This window comes from Anguilla rostrata, chromosome 9, assembly GCF_018555375.3.
Source record: "Anguilla rostrata isolate EN2019 chromosome 9, ASM1855537v3, whole genome shotgun sequence".
In the NCBI taxonomy this organism is placed as follows: domain Eukaryota; kingdom Metazoa; phylum Chordata; class Actinopteri; order Anguilliformes; family Anguillidae; genus Anguilla; species Anguilla rostrata.
The window spans coordinates 37,537,338-37,562,423 of record NC_057941.1 but is presented as its reverse complement, the minus strand read 5'-3'; the positions used below and the strand labels follow the sequence as shown (position 1 = coordinate 37,562,423).

The 25,086-nt window shown below is 40.5% G+C and overlaps 2 long non-coding RNA genes across 2 annotated transcripts in view; one reads left to right on the top strand and one right to left on the bottom strand.

Moving 5' to 3' along the window:
• Positions 1–2,249: 2,249 nt before the first annotated feature.
• The window catches only part of LOC135263712 (uncharacterized), a 42,039-nt gene continuing 19,202 nt past the window's right edge, over positions 2,250–25,086 (top strand). The window contains exons 1-3 of the long non-coding RNA XR_010332526.1: positions 2,250–2,335; positions 8,586–8,868; positions 24,488–24,625. This is a non-coding gene — a long non-coding RNA (uncharacterized LOC135263712). The remainder of the gene's footprint in view (positions 2,336–8,585; positions 8,869–24,487; positions 24,626–25,086) is intronic.
• LOC135263713 (uncharacterized) lies at positions 8,518–9,494 on the bottom strand. The gene is made up of 2 exons (XR_010332527.1): positions 9,294–9,494; positions 8,518–8,915 (listed from the first exon to the last, which is right to left on the bottom strand). It is a non-coding gene; the product is annotated as an uncharacterized LOC135263713 (long non-coding RNA).

The window sequence follows — 25,086 nt, the reverse complement described above, 5'->3', positions numbered from 1 at the left end:
TTCATAGCAATGTTACATGCACAGATATTGTCCATTTCATTTCAAAAGAAATGAAACAAGCCCTGATGGCATGCATCAAGTGTACAAGACCCAAAGTGTCCATTCTGATCGATGAAAGTACAACACTTAGCAAGAAATCTTGTTTAGTTGTATATATTAGAGCATCTGTACAAAACTACTTGCAAGTTAGAAGACATGTCCTGCCGTTTACTAATACAATCACATTTCAGCCTGGAAAATAACCCATTAAACCAGAGAAATTGCTGAGTTGTCTTAGAATCTTTATTGCCACAGAATGTAGTAAGGCTGGCAGCGTCAACATAGCAACAGATGCTGTAATGAAACTTTAAGTATGTCACAATGGCTATAACAGCTGTTTTACAATGTCATTACATCACCTGGATCATTTTTGCAGCCGGATCAAATTTGGCGTGACAGCGCCACCTTAGGTTTGTCACTTATGTTGTGAGGTACTGTTCAGGTGGACCCAAATGCAGGACTCAGACACAGGTATTTCTGGGAATGTAAACTGAGAGGTTTATTTAAGAAAGCCAAAGAGCCAGACAGGAGTAGTGCGGATGGCGATGCTGGTTCGGGCTGACGCAGACAGGGAGACTGGAACGGAGCCAGATGCTGACGCGGGGCGGGTAACGGCGAAGAGCTGGCACGGGACTTGGCTGGATGGGAAGTTGCGGCGGAGGAGGCGTCAGTCCCACGGGGACTGGGCTGGGCTGGGCTGGACTGGCAGGGTCGGACTGGACTGGACTGGCAGGATGGAACTGGACTGGGAGGCCAGCGAAAGGCGAGCTGGATCTGCCAGGCTGGGTGGGGGGGTAAAACTACAGACAAGGAGACGGGACAAGGGACGAGCACAAAGGCTGGGAGAGCTGGGGAAACTGAAGACGGACAGTGGTTAACAAGAGGAAGAACGAACACAGAATAGGAACAGGAAAGCAGGCAGGCGAGCTAGCTACAGGCTGGGAGAAAATTTTGAAAGAGTGCTAAACAAAATAATGTTTTACGAACAGGAGCCGAGGAGACACGGAGTACGATCTGGCGAAGGTCAGCGGGTGAACCGAGAATATATACTGGGAGAATTAGAGAAAAAGGGTGCAGAATGCTGAGTGAACAGGTGAGGGGAATCAGCTGGGAACTGGAGATTGGAGGGCTGTCACAGCGGGCACACCTACTCTGCGGGAAGAGTACAAAGATGTGCGGAGAAAAAACAATATACATGAGGGAAACGAGAGGAATATGACAACTTAGCTGCAATTAACTTGATCAAGGTGACTGACGGACTTACCGTATTGGTAATTTCAACCTGAAGAGGATGGGTTCCCCCCTTTAGTCTGATTCCTTCCAAGGTTTCTTCCTCTGTGACCAGGGAGTTTTTCTTTGCCACTGTTACCTTAGGCTTGCTCCTGTGGGGGGTTAGGCCAGGGTTATCTGTGAAGCGTATTGTGACAATTATTTGCGAAATGTGCTATATAAATACATTTTTATTAGATTCCAGCACCTGCAGTGCTTGGACCCCTACATAGATACCTCTCAGTAATAATTTGCTATATTAAAATCAGTCAGACAAATCAGTAGTTGAACCAACTGCACTGTATGGAAATGAAGTGGGATCTGCTTACAAAGCAAGATCTTGTGAACTATGACTCTCAACTGAAACCCTGCATACAGACTTCTGAAAAAAAAATAAATAAATAAAAAATTCCTCCATGCATGTAGGAAAACATTGAACAATGCTTGCAGGGCAGAATTAGGCCAACATCCCAAAAGCCATTAAATTCTTGAGGCAACTTAAACGGAACAACATCCACTCATACCATTTTACTCGGCCCTGAAATGCCAAGAGCTAAGCCCAGGGAAAAGTCCCCTCATGTTTTATTTATTCATTCTTATTTTAATAATAACCATAATTGTTTTGTTGTTTTAGTATTATTGAAAAGCCAGAGTCTTTTTTCAATTTTCATTAATTGGATGAAAATTGTCCAGGTGACTTTCCTACCTGTGATAAAAATATTTTAGTAAATGTTAAAGCTATGCATACTGTAGGTGCATCTGCCATGCAAACAAAACAGAATTTTCTGTTTCAGTTCAATCTTGAAAATGCCTTTGAGTATTTAAGTATATGGCTCTTTAAAATGATTGCCCTGTGCCTTGGGATGTGTCTGAGTTCAGATAGCAGAGCAGTAAGTGATACTGGATTCCATGAGATAGGGCAAAGTTCTGTTTCATGGTGATAGAGAAGGGGCATGTGGACTGGACTGTAGATCACAGTATTATTCTTTTCCCATGTAAAGTTGGTTGCACCTGCGGCAGTTTTTGGGTGAGTATGTAACTGTTTATGTCCAACATTTTAAATGTATGTCTTTACCTATCACGTGATTTATATTAAAAAAGAATGCTTGTTTATCTGAGCATTCTATTTTAATTCTATTTCTCTTTTGTAGCAGAAGATTCTGTTCTGTTGGGACAGTTAAAATGTGTTTACCAAAGTTTGTGGTAGATTGCAGTAATCTGATTACCTAATTTGTAACAATAAGTCAGATGTTATTTTCCTTCTAAAGATGGATTTTGAATTGACAGCACTCCTTAAATTTAGACCTTGGGATAAGTATCTAACCAGAACATATTATTGGTTTCTGTACGTTTGCTTGAACGTTTCTTTGAGTTTCTTTAAATCTACATGTCATATTGCAGTTGTACTGTTTCAGACAGAGACAAGGTAGCTTTAATACATATGAAACCTTTGATGTATGTAAAAACTGGGCCTTGCACTGAATTATTATGATACAGCAGGCCTCCGTGAATGTTGTTGGTTCTAAATACAAAATATTGATAGGTTAATATTGAAAGAATAATAATTGTTAGAATAGTAAAAAGAAATTGACTCAGGCATTTTGTGCCATTTTCTTCACAAAACCCCTCTGCCAGCCAAAGGGTAACAAGTACTGATACTCAGGTGTGAATGGGTGTAAAATGGTAGCGTACAGTAATTGAGTGTTACAACGTTATTACACACACTGAATGATCTTCAGGTTTAACTATGCGATAGCAGAGTGAGAGCACCTATTATCGACCACCCGAGGGGGGGGGGGGGGGGAATTGACCATCTGACATGCTATCATACAACCCCGATTACAAAAAAGTTGGGACGGTAAATGAAATGCAAATAAAAACAGAAAGCAGTCATTTGTAAAGTTACTTTCACTTGTCTTTATACTGTTTTTGTTTGAATACAAGGTATTTTATGTTTTACCTAATCAACTTCATTGTTTTTTGAAGATATACGTTTATTATAAAATTTATGCCTGCAACACGTACCAAAAAAGTGAACAGGGGCAGTTTAGGACTAATAAGGATGTGGCAAGCTGAAATAACAAGGTGATGTGAAACAGGTGAGGCAATCGTGTTATAGTATATAAGGAGCCTCCAAGAAAGGCCTAGTCCTTCAAGTGCAAAGATGGGTTGAGGCTCGCCAATTTGCCAACAGATGTGTCAGCAAATAATCCAGCACTTTCAGAACGACGTTTCCCAAAGTCAAATTGGTAGGATTTTGGGCATTTCACCCTCTACAGTGCACAATATAATTAAAAGATTCAAGAAATCCAGTCAAATCTCGGTGCGTAAAGGGCAAGGCCGAAAACCACTTCTGAATGTGCCTGATCTCCGATCCTTCAGACGTCACTGTCTTAAAAGTCGTCATGCGTCTGTAATATGGTTGGGTCAGTTTCCGGTTTTGCCGGTCCGGTCCGGTGTATGACCTTAAACCGGTTTGATTTTATGCGAACCGACTGAACCGGCATTTGTCATTATGAGACGTTCTGGCAAATTAAAAAGTAGCCTACATCAACAACTTGTGCCGACGGCACTAAATCTAACTTGTATTGCATTAGTAATACATATACATAATATTATGTTTGTTTATAAACGGAGCCACTAGTGTCTGAGTGCAAAAAATTTAAAAAAAGATTGACAGGCCGTGCGCAATTTAGTGCCACTCTCTTTGCAGTGGTTTGGGCTGGAAACGAACTGTAAGAGCAGAATAAGCCCCCGAAGTGAAGCACAACACTGCCTACTGATCGTAGATGAGATCTCTGTGAGGTTGCTTTCCGTAGAGGATTTCAGCTGCATGCTCCCATATTCCTCAAAATTCTGCAGCTGAGTGCTGTGTGCGATCGCGACCACAACATTTATTTCGCCTTTTTGTATATCCATTTCCGTGGATAAAATCACATTTATTATCATTTTCTGTTAAAACATTTCATTCATATCCAGGGAGATAGCCAACTACTTGCAAGTTAGATGACATGTGTAGCCATTTACTAATACAATCGCATTTCAGGCTGGAAAATAACCCAAAGAATGTAGCAGGCAGCGTTGGCTTAGCAACGGATGCTGCAACAAAACTTTAAGTAGCAACAAAACTTTAAGTATGTCACAATGGTTTTATAATGTCATTATCTCACCCGGATCATTTTTGCAGCCCGGATCAAAATTGGCGCCTGTAATTCCGATAAAACCCGATTTACCCAATAATGGTTTGCAGCTCAGAGCTAACGAGATTACATGAAACGAGCTAGCTAGCTAACTAGCTATTTTTTGAGAAAGTTGCTAGCTAATTTGATTGTTGGATGTAATTTGCGACCTGGTTAGCATATCTATAACAGGTTAAATAGTTTTCTGAAGACAATAAAAGTACTAAAAAGTGGGGGGGGGGGCAATAATACTGTTTTCTGAAAATAATAAAAGTACTCAGAGGCGGGGGGTGATAAAACCTGCGTGAGAGGGGCCTGAGGAAAGAGGTCTGAGGAGGGAAGTCTGAGGTGCTGCAGTTGGACCCTTTTGGTTCCACTCGGGAGCGACTGAGTCACGTGCGACACCTAGTGGTAAAATTCGGTATTACCGGTCCGGTATTTGGCTTAATATCAAACCGGTTTGAAAATGTTTACATTGGCCCAACCCTAGTCTATAATGGATATCATGACATGGGTTCTGGAATACTTCGGTAAACCTTGCCTGTCAACAACATTCGCCGCTACATCTACAGATGCAAGTTAAGGCTTTACTATGCAAAGCAGAAGCCATACATCAACACTGTCCAGAAGCGCCGCTGACTGCTTTGGGCTCGGTCTAATCTGAGATGGAGAGTAGCACAGTGGAAGTGTGTTCTGTGGTCCGACGAGTCGACATTTCAAATAGTTTTTGGACAAAACAGTCGTTGTGTTTTCCGGGCCAAAGAGGAAAAGGACCATCCAAGCTGTTATCAGCGTCAGGTCCAAAAGCCAGTGGACATGGTATGGGTGTGTGTCAGTGCCCATGGCATAGGTAACTTGAGGGCACTATTAATGCAGAAACATATGTACAAATTTGAGGAGCAACATGTGCTGCCATCCAGACGCCGTCTTCTTCAGGGACGTCCCTGCATTTTCCAGCAGGACAATGCCAAACCACATTCTGCCCGGATTACAAGTGCATGGCTGCGTAAGCAGAGGTTGTGGTTGCTAGATTGGCCTGCCTGCAGTCCTTATCTGTCTCCGATTGAGAATGTGTGGCGCATTATGAAGCACAAAATACAGCAACAAAGGCCCTGTAAAATCTTGCAGCTGAAGACCTGCATAATGGAAGAATGGGGGGAAATTCTGCTTGCTAAACTTAACCAACTGGTATCTTCAGTGCCCAAACGCTTAAGAAGTGTTATTAAAATAAATGGTGATGTTACACCGTGGTAAATACTCAACTGTCCCAACTTTTTTGGAGTGTGTTGCAGTCATCAAATTTGCAATAAGTGTATATTTTCAAAAAACAATTAAAGGTAAAACATCAAATATTTTCCATAATGTCCCAATTTTTTTTGGAATAGGGGTTGTATTTATTTCCTATTTATTTGAGAGGACTGGACTGCCAATACCTATTAAAATGCAAGTATTAGCACTAGCAACTATTTTGATTCCTGCAACTTGAGTATTACAACTAAATATTGATAGAAATGCTGATAGGGACCACCTTTTCTTATATTAACCTCAAATATACAAGATGGGACACTTGTACAATTTCATTTCAAAGTAAAGACAAGTTCCATTAATCTCTACGGGCGGTCGATAAATGTCCCCTTAGCTAGTGCTGAGCGACTACTGATATTTTCCGGCACAGAAAAAAATGTGAAAGTACAGAAAAAAAATAATCTCCAGAGGAGGAAATTTTTTTCTTCATAACAATTTTTTTCCATAATAACAGGTTGTTATACCAACATTTCTCCTATTTTATATACAATTGCAAATATGTTTACGTTTTGCTGTCTATTGCGCGAACCCTGCCGATAATAGATGCTCTCACGCTAAAGCCTAATTTATGTTGCTTACATTTTGCCTGGTTCTGTAATGTTGCTGCTCTAACCGGTTCTAACCTAGCTAGTGATGAGGAATGGTTTACAAATGACTGTCTTACTTGAAATCTCATTTTTGATTTTTTGCCTAGACAATTACATTTGTGGCACTTTATTTCTTCCAAAATTATGAATATAAAGTCATCTAAGCTAGTGTTGTAAATAGTACAAATGTCTTGCTTCATTTAAGCCATTTTTCTCTGTGGTGTTCACATCTGGAGTTATAAAGCTTTAAATAGGGTACCCCCTAAATGGGCAAGGATTGGCCAGATTTGGCATGTGCGCTAAGGGGTTAAATTAAGAAGGCTGCAAATGAAGGCAGAGGGGAGACAGATAGTTCCTATCAGTTTGGTCCAGCCGAGTGGACTTGGTAAGTCCAAGTTCTAAAAACTCATGGTCCGACAAGGTGGAGTGACTAGCTACCTAACAGAGAGCTTCCTGACAAATCGCATTAATTACTGGTCATGTTTGTTGTTTAATAGCACTGCGACAGGAGATGCTTAAAGTTCTGTGAGAGATGGCTTTGATTTGATTTATTGTGTCATTTCAACAGGATCATTAAGATTTGTGCAAAATTGAAGGAGCAGTTGTGCAATTGAGTCTTTTTTGGAAATGTGATAATTGATCATTTGATTGAAGGTGCACGTATCCAATTGCCAAAGCATATTTAAATATCTGGGGAAAACAGCTAATTTAAAAGGTTGATTAACATGATTTTTTATTTTTAGGTCGCTAGGAGCTGGAATTTAGGTGGCATAACACGAGTGAAAATTCAGATAACGAAATTACATGAACCTGACATTGAGATTTGCATCAAGACGCCAACAAATTTATTCAGCAACATTATATCAAAGTAGGCAAAATCTCATAGTAATTCCAGAATTCCGATGTGCCTGATACAGAGTGTCAATTCACCTAGTATATAGGCTACTGTTGTTAATGTTATTGATAGCCTAGATTAGTGAAACATAGGCCTATTATGTGTTATTGTTTCACAGTGGAAAAACAGTTATTTGAAATATCAAATTAAATCTGTTCAGAATAAACACGTCCACTGGAAACGGTTGGTTGAATAAATCCATTCATGCATATTCATATATGAAATGACTGTAGCTACCATACTTATTTATGTTCAGAGTCATGGTCGTTTAAGTAACGTTCATGTAGAAGCAAGTAAATAAACATAGCCAAGTTTTGTAGGATACGAGCCAGGAAAACAAACTGATATTTTGTAATCTGTTGTACGCAGTCTAGCTTTCGGATAGGATGTGTAATATTACCTACTGGACCACACACCCATTTGGTGAAATATCTAGCATCGATAGCCACAGACTATTGTACTAAGAAAGCATACTAACCATAACCAAGATGAGTTTTCTTATTGAACAACATATAAAACAGACTGCACCCATAAAATCACCATTATATTTGATGATAAACGGGGGTCTCCAATGTAGTTGTGCGTAAATGTGGACTACTGCTAGTTATGATCGTGTCTGCCATGTTTTTAAATTGAAGTGCCTTTAATGGGGTGTTGTAGACATGAACAGATGTACTTTTTGTATGTCGCTAGAGAATAGGGGCTAGCTAACATTCATTTAGAAATTTGGCATTTGCAGGTAACATTAGCTACAGTAGTCTAGTAAAAAAAGTGGTAGTTAAACTGTAGAAATGCTACAGTATTCAGCTGTTGTCACTTTTAAAGAAAATCAATAAATCTGCCATAATGAAATGCATGTCTCCCTGTTAGTGACTTTGGCATCCCAGGGGTGATGATGGGTTTGCTTCACCAAAAATTCTGTCCAGCAGCCGCCACTGATATGCAAAAAAAAATATGTTTGTGGTGGGTTTGAGACTTTGTTTTAGTTCTCCCATTTAACAATTTAATTTTCCATTGATCCAAAATCAAAGTCAACTGGGCCTGCTCAGCATTTTTATACATGCCAGAGCATGACAGGATGTTAATTGCTTAATTGTATCATGCAATACACCTACAGTATATGGAAGCATCTGCATTCATTAGGTTTCTTCACTCATTAATTCCGTTTTTTCCTTTAATCTGTCACCGGTCCATATATTTAAATGTATAAACATATATTCTGTATATATGAACACACTGTATATGCACATTCTCAGCTTTTATTTAAATGCTCATGCTACCTCCTAACAACCACACATTTCTTTCCCACAGAACTTTTCCTGGAAAGGCCAGTGAATACTCTCACTACTGCCAGATGAAGCCATGAATCGCATTGCACTCATGCCCTTTCTTCTGCTCACTATGATGCTGCTGCTGTGGGGTGCAGTGTCTGTCATTTCAGCTCAAGGCCAGCAGCTGTGCTTTTCCAAACAGCACCAGGAGAAGACCATAAATGTCAGGGTTGCACTCTCAAAAAAGACAACAATCATGCATGCAGTTTGCCATCCTTCTGAACTGGATTGCCTGAAGGCTTGCTGCTCCACTGATCCAAAAGGTACTGCAAATCATTTCACTATGCTGTGTCTGTATAAGCCCGACACCCTTAAAGAGATATGGAGATAAAAATGATTATTACACGGAAAATATTTAATATATAAATACTCAAAAAATGTGCCTATCCTGCAAGCAAAATAGGAGCTAAAGTCGCAAGAAATATAACAAAGAAGAATGAGTTAGGCTTAGATGTGTGGGCCAAGTAAACATTGGTCCTCATTCACCAATATCTTCCAAGTTTTTTCTTAAATTTGTTCTTGAGAAAGGTCCTAAGAAAATTCTACGCCAGATTCAAAATGTATATTCTACCTTTAATATGGGTATGCCAAAATTTTCCCCCATTTTTTTTTCAAAAACACATTGTGGCAAGAATTGTACCTTCCAACACACACTCACGGGAGACTGTCAGTTTATTTCAGCACTTACCTGCTCTTTTAGTACAGCCAACCGGCTCTTTGACAAAATGAACAAACACAGGTTTTTTTTTGGTATTTCCTCTTAACCATATAGCTGTCTCGTGAAGACTCCCGGTCTCGGCTTTTAAAAACCCCAGGCTCACTGTTGAAAACAATCAGAGGCAATCAGCACAATCAAACAATTAAGAATTATCGGTGCTGATTACCTCCGCCTGACAGTTGTGACGATGGATCCGAGAGCCGCTCCGGACACTCTCTCTGCAGCCGACGCCAAACCACGCCCACCCTACCACACACATTTTCACCACTTTCCCAGGTTAAAAACCATGGCAAACATGTGTAGTATGCCTGTTCAGTATGATTTATTGTGCATGTCACCCATGGAACTGACACTCTAAAGTTAGCTACTTTTAAAAGATTATTACATATATCTGCCATATTGAATTTTTCAGTCATTTAGAATTTTTTCTACAGAATTTCACAGGAAGCCACAGTAAATCCCCCTCCATCAAAGATTCTTAAAAATAATCAAATATGCAAAAATGGTAGAAATGATATTTGACCACACCTCCTTTAAGCCACTTTTCAAATTTTGGAAATATACAAATTGAAAACAGACCCACATGTCATGTGTAGCTCATTTTGTGAACCAAAGGTGACAATACATCAGCACTTCAAAATTGCTATGTTAAAATCATTAGTGGCGAAGGTACATTTTGGCTGAACAACAATAATTTTCTAATAGAACTTTGTGCAAACACACAGACTACTTTCCTTCTCTTTCAGTCCACCTCCCTGCCCCCACAGTCACACTCTGGCGGGAGCTGAAAGCAGGACATAACCCCCCCCCCCCCCACACACAAACACAATGGCCTTGTAAGTTGTTTCATTCACAATTTTAAAAACTACATTGCACTTCTTTAGGTAAATATTCATTAGACAATGACACTTCATAAAACACTACAATGTAAAGATGATGTATTTTAACCCCTTTGTGCAATCCCCCAGTGGCCATATGTCCTGAGATTGTTAAACTCAGTGTCAGTGCTTCTGCAACCAAACTAATACCTAGCTTTATTAGTAGACTATTCAGGACAACTATGCCAAAGACAGAGTTTCTAAGTGCCACTATTGTCGGGCCGGTCGTCCATTTCCCAGGCACCCCCTCCCTGCAGTCTTATCTGCAACTACACCCCCCATACATGACACACTGGATAGTAGTGTCAATATGGGCATTCATAAAAATATTATTTTACCAGTACAATTTTGTATTCATAGCAGGAAGATAAACCCAACAATAGCCCTAAGATATGCCAGTACTGCAGTGAAAATGCTGCTCACTGAATAACAAAATAAACAAGACAATTTTTTCTAAAATTATACCATGCCATTCTACTGTCAATATCTGAGACTAAATATGGAATAAATATTCAACCTTACTATTGGTTCTATGCATAGAGATGTCCCTTTCGAGATTTAGTGGTCATATATTGTCTTGGACAATCCGTTTGTGAAATATATGGACATTTGTGACACCTCGGTACCTTCAAAAAAAGCTGTGCGTAATACCACGCATGCTGTTTACAGTGCTGTCGGCCTTTTTAGTACAATCTGGCTTGATTGACAGTAGGTGAAAGTATATGCTTTCTAACGATGTATAACATGGAATAGCATTACGTATCCCAGCGTAACGAAAGGTTTTCACTCTGTGGTAGCAGCAAAATACACTGTACCCAGCAAAACAGTATCAGTGAATTCTGTCATTTTTTGTAAAATATTATTCTTGAGAACTTCTGAGCATGGCTAAGGCATATGTTTGCTGATAGAACTAGCTGATATTGTTTTCTGGACTAAGTCAAAAGAGGATAACGACAGCATTGATTCTCTGTCTCTATCTACTGAACACAAAAGATTTCATCCTCCATATGTAAGTATTACCGCTCAAAATATTTTGATTATAGAGGTTATTTTTGAAATTAAGTTAAATACGGTGTTAAAAAAAACATTTTATTAATTTTTGGAGAGATTTTGGATATGTTTCTAAACTTGCACTGGGATGGTACAACAGTGAGAAACTACAATTGTAGGAACAACCTTGCCATTCTCTCCAAGCTCCCCTCTGGGCCCAGTTGCCATGACAGTGACTACGGATAAAGCGAGGACATGCACAGGGTCCTTGCCCGCAACTCTGGCTATGGCAGCTTTCTTTGTCACATTAAACTTCTGCATTCGCTGAAAAGCTTCTCTCCAGTCTGAATCGAGTTTTCCCCCTAATGTAGTGTCAAACTCAGCATGCACTAGCTGCCTACATCCACTGATGATGTTCATGCCAATGATAGCGGGAACACCAGTATGGAAATTCTGCGGGTCCTTAACCACTAGGAACCCACACTCTGGCAAGGGGTCAAACCCATTGTTTCCACTTCTAACTCTAGGTAACCTAGATTGGCTGCAGTCAATGTGAGCCAGCCAGAGGTAGAAAGAATGTCCTTTATTTTCCCAAGTCAGTGTTCCCTGAAGAAAGCACTCTGTGATGGTGCTAACTTGACTACCCATATCGATCAAACTAGGACACATAACAGCACCAATCTTAAGATCTACCACAGGGCACGTTCCCACTGCATGTTCCAGTAACCTATTACGACTTTGATCAACTTTGAGTCTACTGTTGGCTCTCGCATTGTCCAACTCACAGCAAGGGTTCTCGTTTCCCAGTGCTGAGTGGGGCAATTGGTGGCGGACGCATTTCGGTTTTGCATACAATTTCTGGCAATGTGTCCCACTCCTTTATATACTTACCGACCTTGAGACCTCAGAAATAGGATGGATTTTGTAACCTCAGTGGGGGGTATGGGGTTCCTCCCCCAGAAAATTTGAGTTTCAGAGTTTTTGTTTCCTGCATTCTGGTGACTTTTAAAGAATGAAAATAACAAAATAATAAGTACACTGCAACAGCATTTTTATGTTAAATACTTTTAATTTTAAGAATCTCAGGCAACCAGACAATGTTTTTGTTATTGGTTGTTACTCACTAGCAGGAAATCTGTGTAAGCAACAATATATCCGAGTGCAAGTATACAGTTTGAGCAGAAGCAGAGCAAATCTAAGCAAGCAGGGGCTATTTGAAGGACAGGGTTTTGAGGGAAAGCATTGTAACATATGAACGTGAAATCAATAAGTCATGCTCTCAAATTGAATTGCTCTTGAATAAAGATAGGAAAAAAGCTCCATACATCTACAAATGCTTATTGTAGTAAAAAGTGCAATGCTTTGTAGCCTGTAGCACCATCCTTGAGGGAACATAGATGTGGGCCAGACCTGTGAAATTCAATTTGCAAGAAAGGAGTGAGCAAAGGGTAGAGTTGTCCATCCTCATTCTATTCTCTGTCACTATCTTTCTGACCATGCTGAACACCCTCTCTGATGATGCATTGCTGTGTGGTATGCACATAAGTGCCTTCATCAATTCAGCAAGATTCTTGAACCTTCCATCTCTTCCAATAATAGCCCAAAACCTGTCGATTCTTGCTTCCTCAGGAAGTTCTGCCCTGCCAACCACCTGGTACTCCACCACTTCTTCCCTAAGGCTATCCATGTCCAACCTGAGCTGTGGCAGTCTTTTCCCTAGCTCTATCACTGCAAATAAAAATGAACAAATTCAGCACAACTGAGCTGGATATTATGTTTTCTCTGTAACCATCATCTGTAACTTCTGTAACCAATTATACAGTATAAAAAAACTAATGACATAAATTTTTTTTTAAGTTTCTTTACTGCACCTGACCTTGGGGAAAACTGATGCCATAACTCTGGGTCCAACACGGTCAGATTTTGGAGGGTGGTGATGTCCAAGGGAAATGCTGTCATCATCTTTGTGGTCACAGCTACAAAGAAGCCTCTCACTGCCCTATGACACATGATCAGATGCACAATTACAGCCATTGTATGATGGGATTTCAGTTATTTCTTTATGGGGTAAGCTGATTTGGATTACACAATAAAGCTTACTTAAACATCCTTGGGACTGAAGAGGAAAGGTCATCCATGTTATCCTCCAAGAATCTTTGTGCAGCCTCTCCAAGAAAGAGGTCTTCATCTGGCAACTGTTGGCTGGTATCCTTGAATTTGATGTCCTTCAGTGGGACATCAGCGATAAGGTGGGCTGGGAGAAATATTCCCAGGCATCTTCTTACCAGGCTGGTCATCTCCTTGTGCAGCCTATGTACCACCACCCCTTCAGCCTAGAAACACATGATGGATTAATCAGTGAAACATGATGTAATTAGCGAGGGTGGTCCTTGAGGAGTTGGTAATGATAAAAGAGTAATGCAAAATTGAACATGTAGAGATATACACGTGTACAAAAACAATACACTAACAAAAGCACGGGTCCTAGAGGTTAAGCAACCATCTAAAAATCACAACAAAAGGGCCAGAGGTTAGGGGGATAGAGAGAGGGGGATCAAGCCACATTACAGGTAAGGTAAGTATATACAGATAAGTATACCCTCTCTCTGCCCCCATCTCCAACCCCCCCCCCCCCCCAGTTAGCTGTTACATTTTAAGTGACAGTCCCTGAAAGTGAAACGTTAGACATATTTTCATTAAAAAATTATTAATTTTGGAGAGAATGTGGGACCTCATCTTTGATGGACATTTAAATATAATTCTCAAGGCGAAGAACCATCTGAGTATCACACAGGAATTATCCTTTAAGCCATCTATAACCCTGAACAAAGATGTGCAGATAGCTATGTGTTCACTGCTGATAAGATGCAATAAGTTCATCTTATGATAGACCTGAAACGCAACATTGAAATCTGCCAGTGGTTTCAGAGCCTGGGAGAGGAAGAGGAAGAAGAACTTTGTCTCCTTGCTGGCTAAATGGCCTGCCAGCATCTTCACCTTGCCAGGCTTCTCCACATCCTCGTGACTGTCAAAATATGCAGTGCATTCCACTGGTTGAGCATGCGGTTTATGCAGGTCAGCAGGCTGAGCCACCTCGTTGCACAGTACCTGAGAAGCTTCAGAGTCTCTGAATCAGTGAACTCAACAAACTCCTTGTAGAGCTCACATCGCTTGGCACTAAAGTTGAAGTAAGTTAAAGAAAAAATGAGGAAAGAAATGGTTAAAAAGTTAAATGTAAGGGGACCAAAATGACATCCAATATCTGTCAATGCACTCTAATGTAAGTGTAATGTGCAAAATATCAATATGCTTACCTGATGTCAAAGTGAGCATATATGCTGCTTAAGACCTCTTCACTTGGCTGGTAGAGAGCTTTGATGCCACATCCTGTTGCCAGCTGGACCAGATGACAAATACAACCTATGTCGATTAGGTATGGTAAATGGTAAATGGACTGCATTTATATAGTGCTTTTATCCATAGCGCTTTACAATTGATGCCTCTCATTCGCCAGAGCAGTTAGGGGTTAGGGGTTAGGTGTCTTGCTCAAGGACACTTCGACATGCCCAGGGCAGGGTTTGAACCAGCAACCCTCCGACTGCCAGACAATCGGTCTTACCTCCTGAGCTATGTCGCCCCTAGGTATGGCTGAATCTCTTTGATCCGACTGGCCAGAGCTATGCCTCCCTTTCATTACACTGGCGTTATCACTGTTAAAGGCCACCACGTTGTTCCAGTCAATGTTTCTCTCACTAGAAATCAAAGTACAAAATTACTGGTCAGTGGTCAGCCTCCTAGAGTATTGTAATTTATATGGACAGTAATGATTTTGCATTTATCTTAGCACTGTGGTCAGGGTTAAATAGACCTAAATAGGTGCTCTGCTGTTCCAATGTTGTATGCTGGCATATGCAGGAACTTGGTGACCACCTCTTGAGTTTCCTCATCAAAAACTCTGGGCTGCGTTTCCCAGAGTCTCCTTAGCGCTACGTGCGTCGTAAGGTATACCTTAAGGTCTTCCTTTAGGTCTCGAGCTGTTTCCCAGCGTCTCCTTAGCTAAGGTATACCTTATGAAAGGTATACCTTTAAAAGGGTGGTCTGAGGCACTCGTAAGCTGTCCATTAGCGCTGTGCTCCGGTAATCCTGTCACAGTTTTGCCTTATTATGCCAACATTTTGCTTTTCAAATCGACAGTTGTGCTACAGTGCGCATCTAGTAGCACTTCGGCATGCGAAAATGACAGTTTAATATTAACTTTACGAAAAGTAATTATCCAATCAACGTTTCTGTGCATAGCACGTCATGAGAATGTTGTCGTTTTACCTGTCTATCCCCATCATGATGGCGATTAAGTATAGGGCCTATCCATGATACTAATCCAATTTGTGAAAAGGAAAAAAAAAGTTTTTTAAAAAATGTATACGTAGTGGAGCTAACTGAGGATATGGCTTTTCTGACTGCATATCCTGTAGACATTAGTTTGTTTGTGTGTGAGTCAATGATCACTGACTTGGAACAAACCGCCGGTTTATTAAGAATATAAAACCTGTGTGTGCAAAGCCAACATTGAGTGAGTCTACTTGCATGACCGAACTAGAGCACGTTGATTGGCCTAGCCATAAACACACATACAGGTACGGTGGCTCATAATGAACAAACATATCCAAATGATCTACATCCCCTTCCTTTAGCTCACACCTCCTATATAAAACAAAATAGCACTGGGTAAATATCAACATTATGGAACATTTTTCTTACCATGTTGTTTTACGATTTTTGGTAAACAACCCAATAATGATATTCTTGGTTAAACTTAAGATTATCCAACAGCAAATCACTTTAACAGGTAGACCTATTCATAAGGCATACCCGGTATAAAATTAATCATGATCAATTTCCACAGACGCGCAAATTGCCTTTCATCTACGATCATTTTTGCATTGCAGAGAAAAGTTCGCGGGAATCAGTGGATATGCTGCTACAGTTGCCTATATATTGTGTGACAAAAACAAATTAACATTAGACATTTGTTTCAATAAGAACAAAATAATTCACCCATATGTAGCCTATATCCTTTTTCCTGGTCTTCCACGAAGTCCCAGACTATGGCTTATATGTCCCGATTGATGCTTTTTATTTTATCCTTTGTAGCCTATATGTACATATTTATTGAAACTATCACAAGGTCTCGTCTTAATTGACTCTTAAAGAGATTAGCAGATGATCTCTAGTAGGCTAGCTTCCTCTTCTGCAATATTAGATTGATGTAAAATGATTATGACAACACTTGTTATATTAAAACGTCATTCATAAGCCTTTACAAGTGAAACAATCGATTCGCTTGGCATCGCTTGATAAACTTTTCAGCACCACAATGAAGGCCAGCTCCAACTTACGATGTACCTTTGAGGTGTCCCTTAAGGCAACTGTTAAGGTATAGTCTGGGAAACACTCGTAAAAAAGCGGTTTCCCTTTGAAAGGTATGCCTTAAGAACCTTCGTAGAACGTTAAGGTACATCGAAACTCGGAAACGCAGCCCTGGCCAATATCACAAACTCCTTCTCTGTGCTTCTGGTACTCTCGTCACACATGAGACCAAAGGGTTGATTTTGGCAAAGCTTTGTTACCTCCTTGTCCAATGCTGGGGCAATGGCACCTGTCAAAATATATACTGAAAATTCAGTTTTTAAGTCATACTGCTTGAACACGTGCAACTGGTTTGAACCTACAAAGTCAAAATAGGTAGATAATTTTAGCTAGGCTACTCTTAGAAAAAATGTGGGGAAGTGGTATAACATTAGGCTTACCTTTCACTATTTGAGTTGCCTTTGTTCTCCTACATGAGTACTGCTTGGCAATTTCTGAGTACGGAAACATATCTTTCACATACTTATTTCATCACTGAATGTGAAGGGGTGTCAGGTTTCTGTTCCTGTTTTCTGTTTTTTCCTTTTTGGCCGCCAGATGGTGGTAGTTCTGTTCCTTTTCCCTGTTTAATTGTATTATTGTTTTCAATTATTCAATTATTGTTTTTTGGTTATGTCTCGTTTTCCCTTCCCTCTCTGTGGTCTGATTGTGCATTGTGCCCTCCTGTGTCTCGTTAGTGTCTTGTCTATTTAAGTTATTTTCTTCCCTGACTCGGGTGCTGGATCCTTGTGTTTCTGGCTGTGTTTCTGCCCTGTGTGTTTCTGCCTGAGACTAGCTTCCTATGTGTTTCTACCCACGTTCCGTTTTCTCCGTGTGTTTGAAGAACTTTGTGTTTTTTGTGAGTAGCCCTGTGAGGCCTTGCCTTGGTTTCCTGTTTTTTGGTTACATTTTGTGATTAAAGTCTTTTTTGGATTTGCCTGTGAAGTTTGAGTTTTTTTACACTCTGCGTTTAGGTCCTACCTACCCGCACGTGACAAGGGGATGTTCTGTTTGGCCACTAACATAGCCATCTTAGTCTCAGCATATACTACTGCATCAGGTCTTCCTTTACCAAGCAGGCCTACGATGCTTTGCTGGCCCTGGTGCACTGTCATCGCCTTCTTATGTTTCTCAGCCTCTCGATGGTGATTCACATCGGTGCAACCCCCATGCTTGATGGAAAAATCGACGCGGCAGATTTTACAAAATGCATGAATCTTTCCTTTAAGTTTCCGTAAGAACTGGGAATTCTTCTTTCCAGGACGTCTGAAATTTACACAAGTATTTCTTTCTCTTCAAACTCTCCATTTCTCTCTCCATCAAGACAGTCACGACAGGAGGATGAGGCGAGCAGCTCTCTTCGCGTCGATACATTTGGTGTAGCTGTATTGTTGTCCGGGTGGAAACACTAGAATTTTAGAGTCGTAGGGCTTATACACGCTGTACAGTGTCAGAAACAGGTTGCGATAACGAAAAGGAAAAAACGGTGTATAAAGAAAAATGCTAAATAAAGAAAAAAATTTGTCATAAATCGGGAGAAATATGAGAGAACTGTGATCCCGGGAGGAAACCGGGAGAGGGCAATGAAAATCGGGAGTCTCCTGGGAAAATCAGGAGACAAGTATGCTCCTTTACACTTAAAGCATATAGGTTTCCCATCATTCGTAAACTTCGGCTGAGCTTGGTGTTTCGTTCCAGTTACACTGCTTGTCTCTGCTCATTGAAAAGTAAGCTCCTTCACTGCATTAGTTAATTCAGCATTGGCTTTACCTTGCTCTCTGACAAATTTACAGAGTTCTTGCCTAAGAGAGGGATCCTAACGCCCTCTATAAACTGATCTCAAAGGACTAAAGCTGCATCAGCTACAGCATTAGGTGAGTGTTTCATTACAGAACCTAGTATCTGTGACAATGCATGTGAAAAATCACATTTTCCCCATCTCTATTTACGCCCATAGAAACTGTATGAAAGTTGCGGAACACTGCATTTCTCTCTGAATACTTCTCTGAGATAACTGAATAGGTCTCTGATCTGGTCAGAGTCACCATTCATGCGTAACCGCACCTCTTCCAAGGCAGGCCCTCTTAACAGAGATAATACAAAGTCTGCCTGCTCCCCAGAGGACTGGTCTCTAGCCCATAGGACACATTCAACCTCCTCAATGAAATCATCAACTGATCTCCCATTGTTGTCTAAATTTCCACTAAAGGGTGCAGTGTGCCGTTCTCTGGGGACATACAAATATGTCTTATCTGAACCCTTACTCAGATTATCTAGAGTTGCCATAGCTTCATCATGCGTCATCATGCTTACTAAAAGGATAAAGTCTTTCAGTTAAATCTTCTGGTGCTATCTGGTCTTCACACACTTGGATCTCCAGTCCCTTCCATGTCTTCCACACCACTCCAGGCTGTCCACTCTGTCCAAGTTGTCTCCAGCACCTGCCCTGGTCTTCACCACTACCGTATTTTGTATGGCATTCAATTCTATGTTCTAAACCCCACTAAAACCTCTAGACCCTTTGAAAGCCACACAAGACACAAATTATATTTTGGGGTTCTTTATTTGGGTAGTAGAGGGTTTATTGCACATTAATAAAATAACATAAAAAACTGGACTCTTCAGTTCCAAAAACACAGAAATGAGGGTTACAGAAGTTAATACAACAACCCAAACATTTACCACCTTTTTAGAGTACAATTCTGGCTTTCAGTTTAATTACAATTCTAGTTCCCTCCAATCCAAGATCAATCACAAATAAATAACAAAAAATACAGAATACAACTGAATATCCCACCTTGGTATTTTACACATTTTAATATTCCGTTTAGCAACAGCATTTAATCTTCAACATAAAACATTAGCAGCATGGCTAACTGGTACTCACTCTATTCCACATGCTCCACTCATGCTCTCATGCACATTCGAACACTCGAAACCTCCGTCTGTCCAACCCTCTAGGCCAGAATAATATTGAGAATTTACCGTTACAATTTAAAATAGACTTATCCTGCAACTGAGGTATTACAGACATTGACTTAATAGTAAAATGCAATCAAACTAGCTAGTGCTTACACTGTCCACCATTAACATGATCCTAGCGTCTTCACATTGTTTACTCAAGCTGCTCATCCTCATCCTTTACCATTCATAGCTTAAATCTAATAAAATCTATCCATCTATGTATACACCTCAACAGTATACATTTAGCAACCAATATATCATCGAATATTTTTATTTTTTATGAACATTGATATATAGCATACTATAACATATTATAACATACCTCCCTATTGTTCTTGATAACAAACTGTTTTGAATCCCATGTTGACGCTACCTCTAAAAAGGTCCAGCAAAGACTTTTCTTCTTGAGAACATTTTGTTAACGTTTCTACTGAGACTCTCTTTTATAAAAGTTGTATTGAATCTGTTTTAAACTTTTGTATTACTGCTTGGTTTGGAAACCAAAATCTGTCCAATAGGAACAGACTTGGAGGTCTTGTTAAGGTGGCCAGTAGAATCTCAGGGGGAGTTAGGTCAGGCTTTTGGACATTTATAACAGGCAGGTCCTTAGGAGGGCTAATGCTATATTGGTCTGCCAGGACCATCCACTCCAGAGGGAGTTTGAGCTTTTGCCCTCAGGCTGTCATTACAGGGCACCTGTTGGGAGGACTAAAAGATTCCATGTCTCGTTCATCCCAAGTGCTATTGATATGCTTAATGGCAAATAGCACTCTGGCTGCATTACTTGCACTAATCCTGTACATGTGCACACTTGCACCTTAGCACACATTTTTACTTGGTATGAATTTCCATTTCCCTGCACTAGCTCAGTGATTTTATTGTGTTGATGGTTGTCGTGATGTTGTCCTTTTGTATTCTGTCTTCATGTGAACCCTGGCTGCAAAACAAATTCCCCCTAGTGGGACAATAAAGATAACCTTGAACCTTGAACCATCTTGTCATGGTCCTGTGTTCCTGTCTGCGTTTTCCCTGTTGGGCCGCCAGATGGCGGCACTTCTGTTTTGTGTCCTGCTCCCCCTGTGTTAATTGTATGATTGTTTCCAATTGTCTAATCATTGTTTTCTGGCTGTCTCGTTTTCCCTTCCCCTTCCGTGGCCTGATTGTTCATGGTGCCCTCCTGTGTCTCGTCAGTGTGTTCTATTTAAGTTTCCCCCTCCCTTGACTCAGGTGCTGGATTCTTGCGGTTATGTCTGGTTGTTCTGTGCTCCCCTCCTCAAGTACCTGCTCCATGCCTTCCTGCCCGCGACATGGCTCAGGAGGTAAGACCGGTTGTCTGGCAATCGGAGGGTTGCCGGTTCAAACCCCACCCTGGGCATGTCGAAGTGTCCTTGAGCAAGACACCTAACCCCTAACTGCTCTGGCGAATGAGAGGCATCAATTGTAAAGCGCTTTGGATAAAAGCGCTATATAAATGCAGTCCATTTACCATTTACCATTGCCCATGTTCTGGTTTCCCCATGTTTTGTATTTCCTGGATTTTCTTTGTTCCTATGTTTGTTTGAAATTTTCCTTCGTTTGTTGAAGGTCACCCTGCGAGGTTTTTTGTTCCCTTTTGTTCCCGTGTAAGTAAAGTCTTTGTTCTTATCATTTGGGAGTTTTTGTATTTTTTCCACCCTCTGCGTTTGGGTCCCAACCCCCCACGCAACCTTACACATCTGGCACGATCAGGCACAGCTAACAAGCCTCTAAAACCACGAACGGAGTGCGTATTACTTCCTGCTGCACACTGACATCACTAATTGCTCTTAAATAGACAATAACCAAATTCGTGTGGATATTAAAAATAGTCAATTTACCACCCAGTTACACATAATTAGACATGTTATACAATGTTAGAACGCTTATTCTGTCACCTATTGGACGGTACTAAAAAGAGCGACAACACTGTAAACAACATGTGTGGTATTACACACAGCTATTTTGGAAGGTACCAAGGCATCACAAATGCACATATTTGACAAATGGATTGTGTAAGACAATATATAACCACTCAGTCTCAAAAGGGGCATCTCTATGCGTAAAACCTCCACAAGATCTTCAAACCCTACATGCCAGCCAGACCCCTCCGTTCCGCTACCTCAGGACGCCTGGCACCTCCCCCTCTTTGCACTTGCGCTTCCCGGTCATGTCTCCTGTCTGTTTTGGCTCCACGAAGGTGAAATGACCTTCCCGTGGAAGTCAGAACAGCTGAGACCCTGACCACCTTCAAACGATGACTGAAGACTCACCTCTTCAGGCTGCACCTCTCCCCATCCCTCCCTACCTCCCTGTAGTCTGTAATTAACTATCTTAGTTGATTTATTTATCACACTTGTGCCTACTCAACTATTGCTTGTTTTATTTGCATAGTTTGCTTTGTTGCTGTTTTTGTTGTGTTAATCAGATTAACCTACAGGGTCCAAGTTAAACTACGCAGTCGTTCCCTGCACTTGGAACTGTACTTCCCTCTAGGGCTTTCAACACACTTGTTCCTGGTTTTGGTTATACACTTGGTTGTACGTCGCTCTGGATAAGAGTGTCTGTCAAATGCCTGTAATGTAATGTAATGTAAAGCCAATGGTAAGGTTGTATATTTATTCAATATTTAGTCCCAGATGTTGACTGTAGAATGACATGGTATACTTTTTGAAAACTTTGTCTTGTTCATTTCGTTATTCAGTGCTGTATTGGCATATTTTAAGGCTATTGTTGTGTATATCTTGTTGCTATGACGGAATACGATTTTTGAGTGGTGAAATAATATTTTCATGAATGCCCAGATAGACAATATAGTCCATTATGTCATGAGTGGGGGGTGTAGTTGCAAATGAGACTGCAGGGAGGGGGTGCTTGTTAAATGAACGACCAGAGCGACAATGGTGGCACTGCGAAACTCTGTATTTGGCATAGTTGCCGTGTATCATCTACTAATGAAACTAAAACAAAGCGTTTCTGTTTTCTGAACAATCTAGTCACACCGTCATGCTGACCACTAGGGGGTGTGCGCTAAGTGGTTAATTGAGAATTTCTCCGGTTGACCGGGTATTGATACAAACCCGTGAATAATAAACGGCGCATAATCACCACAACAGCTCCCTGCTTGAGACCTCATGTTTCTCTTAAAAGAACGGAAATGGAAGGGAGCAGCTAAAGTGGCAGACTTGGCCTTTAAAATGGGACAATGCGCTACTAAATGTCCCTGCTGTTTAAAATACTTACACTGCTTAGTCTCCACATGATAACTACCAGTCTTGTCACTAGATGAATGGCATGTTTGATGAATGGTGCTACTCGTTTCAGCAAGTCATCAAAAACACCTAGCACACATTGGGAAATAAGAGAAAGGTCACCCCCTCATCTAAACCCCGCATTTGTCGAATGTACAGACAAAACTCCATTCTCCGTCCTACTCTGATTTAGAGGGCGAACATACCATCTCCTTCGCTTTTTTCCTTCTTTTTCATAGCTAGATTTAAACACTTTTTGTTTTGTGTTGTGATCTCACGTAGCCCTACTCTTTATACATCCATAGCATAGCCACGAGACGGAGGTCTGGGCGAGCCCCGGTTAATAGCTGCCTCGTAATTATTTGTAATTATTCATGCCCCAGCAGCGTGGAGTGACTTTAAACGGTGCGGTGTTCTCACTGAGTATACCGACAACAGTGTTCGTGGACATGTTCGCCAGTGGTTCTCAATCCTGAAGTTCTTTCTTCCTACTGAGTATACTGCCAGCTTTACCCCTAAATCTTTGGAGTCACTAAAACCAGGACTTTGGGAAAGATATTCTTCCTCCCCTTCAAGATTATCTGGAAGAATTCCATAATCAATTAAGATGGCTTTCAATACGGCTTTAACAGTGTCTTTAAGTTGCTTGGCACTACTGTAAATTTGAATAATTATAATGATCTGCAAGTTTTAACAACTGATCCTTTGTATATAACTCCACTAAATCCTATGAAGGATCACAAGTCCTCTATATTTGAAGCCATCTCCTAGAGAAGTACGGACAGGAGTACGGAGTAATAAATAATATTTATTTACAGACAGGAAAAAAGTTACAACACAAAACTAGGAGCACAGCCCAGCTACAAGGCCTGTGTGCTCCCCAGCAGTGGTAAAGCAAAGTGAGCAGTAGGAGATAGAGGGAGCTAGAGCTCCTTCTGATGAGGTATTTATACAGGGTAAGCATCACCTCAGAGCTCCGTGCATGGGTCTCCCGCAGGTGTGGGCAGTTCCCTAAAAACAGACAGACCGGCCCATACTGATTTAGGCAACCAGCGCATTTGGGAGCAGAGGGATGTAACAACATGTATAGTTTATCCTGTTTTATAAATGGGATCTGTCAGTATTTCATTGCAAACTAAAAAAGAACAACTACATTTTTGCTTTTTTGCCAAGATAATTGCACTTGAGGCACTTTATTTCTTCCTAAATTATGAATATAAACAAATCTAGTTAGTATTGTAAATGGTACAAATGTTTCATTTGAGCCATTTTCCAAGTCTCTGTAATGCTCACACCTGGAGTTATAAAGCATTAAATAGGGACCCCCTAAATGGGAAAGGATTGGGTAGATTTGGCATCTGTGCAAAGGGGTTAAATATGAAGTAAATCCTGTGTTAGTATGGTATTTTGGAAACCCATTTTAATATGGAGCATATTAAAAATCAAACTATTATGCTTTTAAAATGCCAAAGGAATATAATAGGGTTAATTTCTTCAAATGTTACACAATAACTTTTTATATATCTCCTTGGACCCAAGTTGCACTTGCTAAATGAAGTTACTGAAGATAATTGAATTGTATGATACTGAAGGACTACACTGTGACTTCCAGCAGATGTAATGAAACAACTTACACCTGGGCAATTTGTATTTATTGCAGATTTTAATTGCAACATAGCTATTTTCAAGCCTGGAAAACTACAAGGAACTGAAAACTGTTATTTGTTTCACTGCAAAAGAGATGAAGATTGTCCTCTAATGACCATGCATGGGGTCAATACCTACAATATATTTAAAGGTGAGTAATGGCAGTTTTTTGCTGTTTAAGTAGTCTATTTCAGTAACATAAGGCCAATTGCATAACTAATAACCATCATATGTTTGTTGTTTTATGTTAAATTGACAAATTCATGATACACTGTAAACACCAATTTATGAGTAAAGCAAGGTAAGTGCCAGACACGGACTCAGTACAGGTTCAATATTGAATATTATGGACTTAAGTTTTGCCCCTAACTGGAACACCAGGGCCATAAAAATCCATAAAAAGTACAGTTTCAGCGCACAGGTGCTCCACTGAACAGCAAACATGGTTATGGCAACCTGAACTCACAAGCCATTCCTGTCTATTCAACAAATTTCCCACACCTAAAAGTCATGCTTATCCTACGAATGGCAGACTTCTCTCATCATGTGACTTAACCAGTTTCTCTGAATCAGTTTGGACCAGAATGAAAAATCTCCATTTTTCTTTCACTA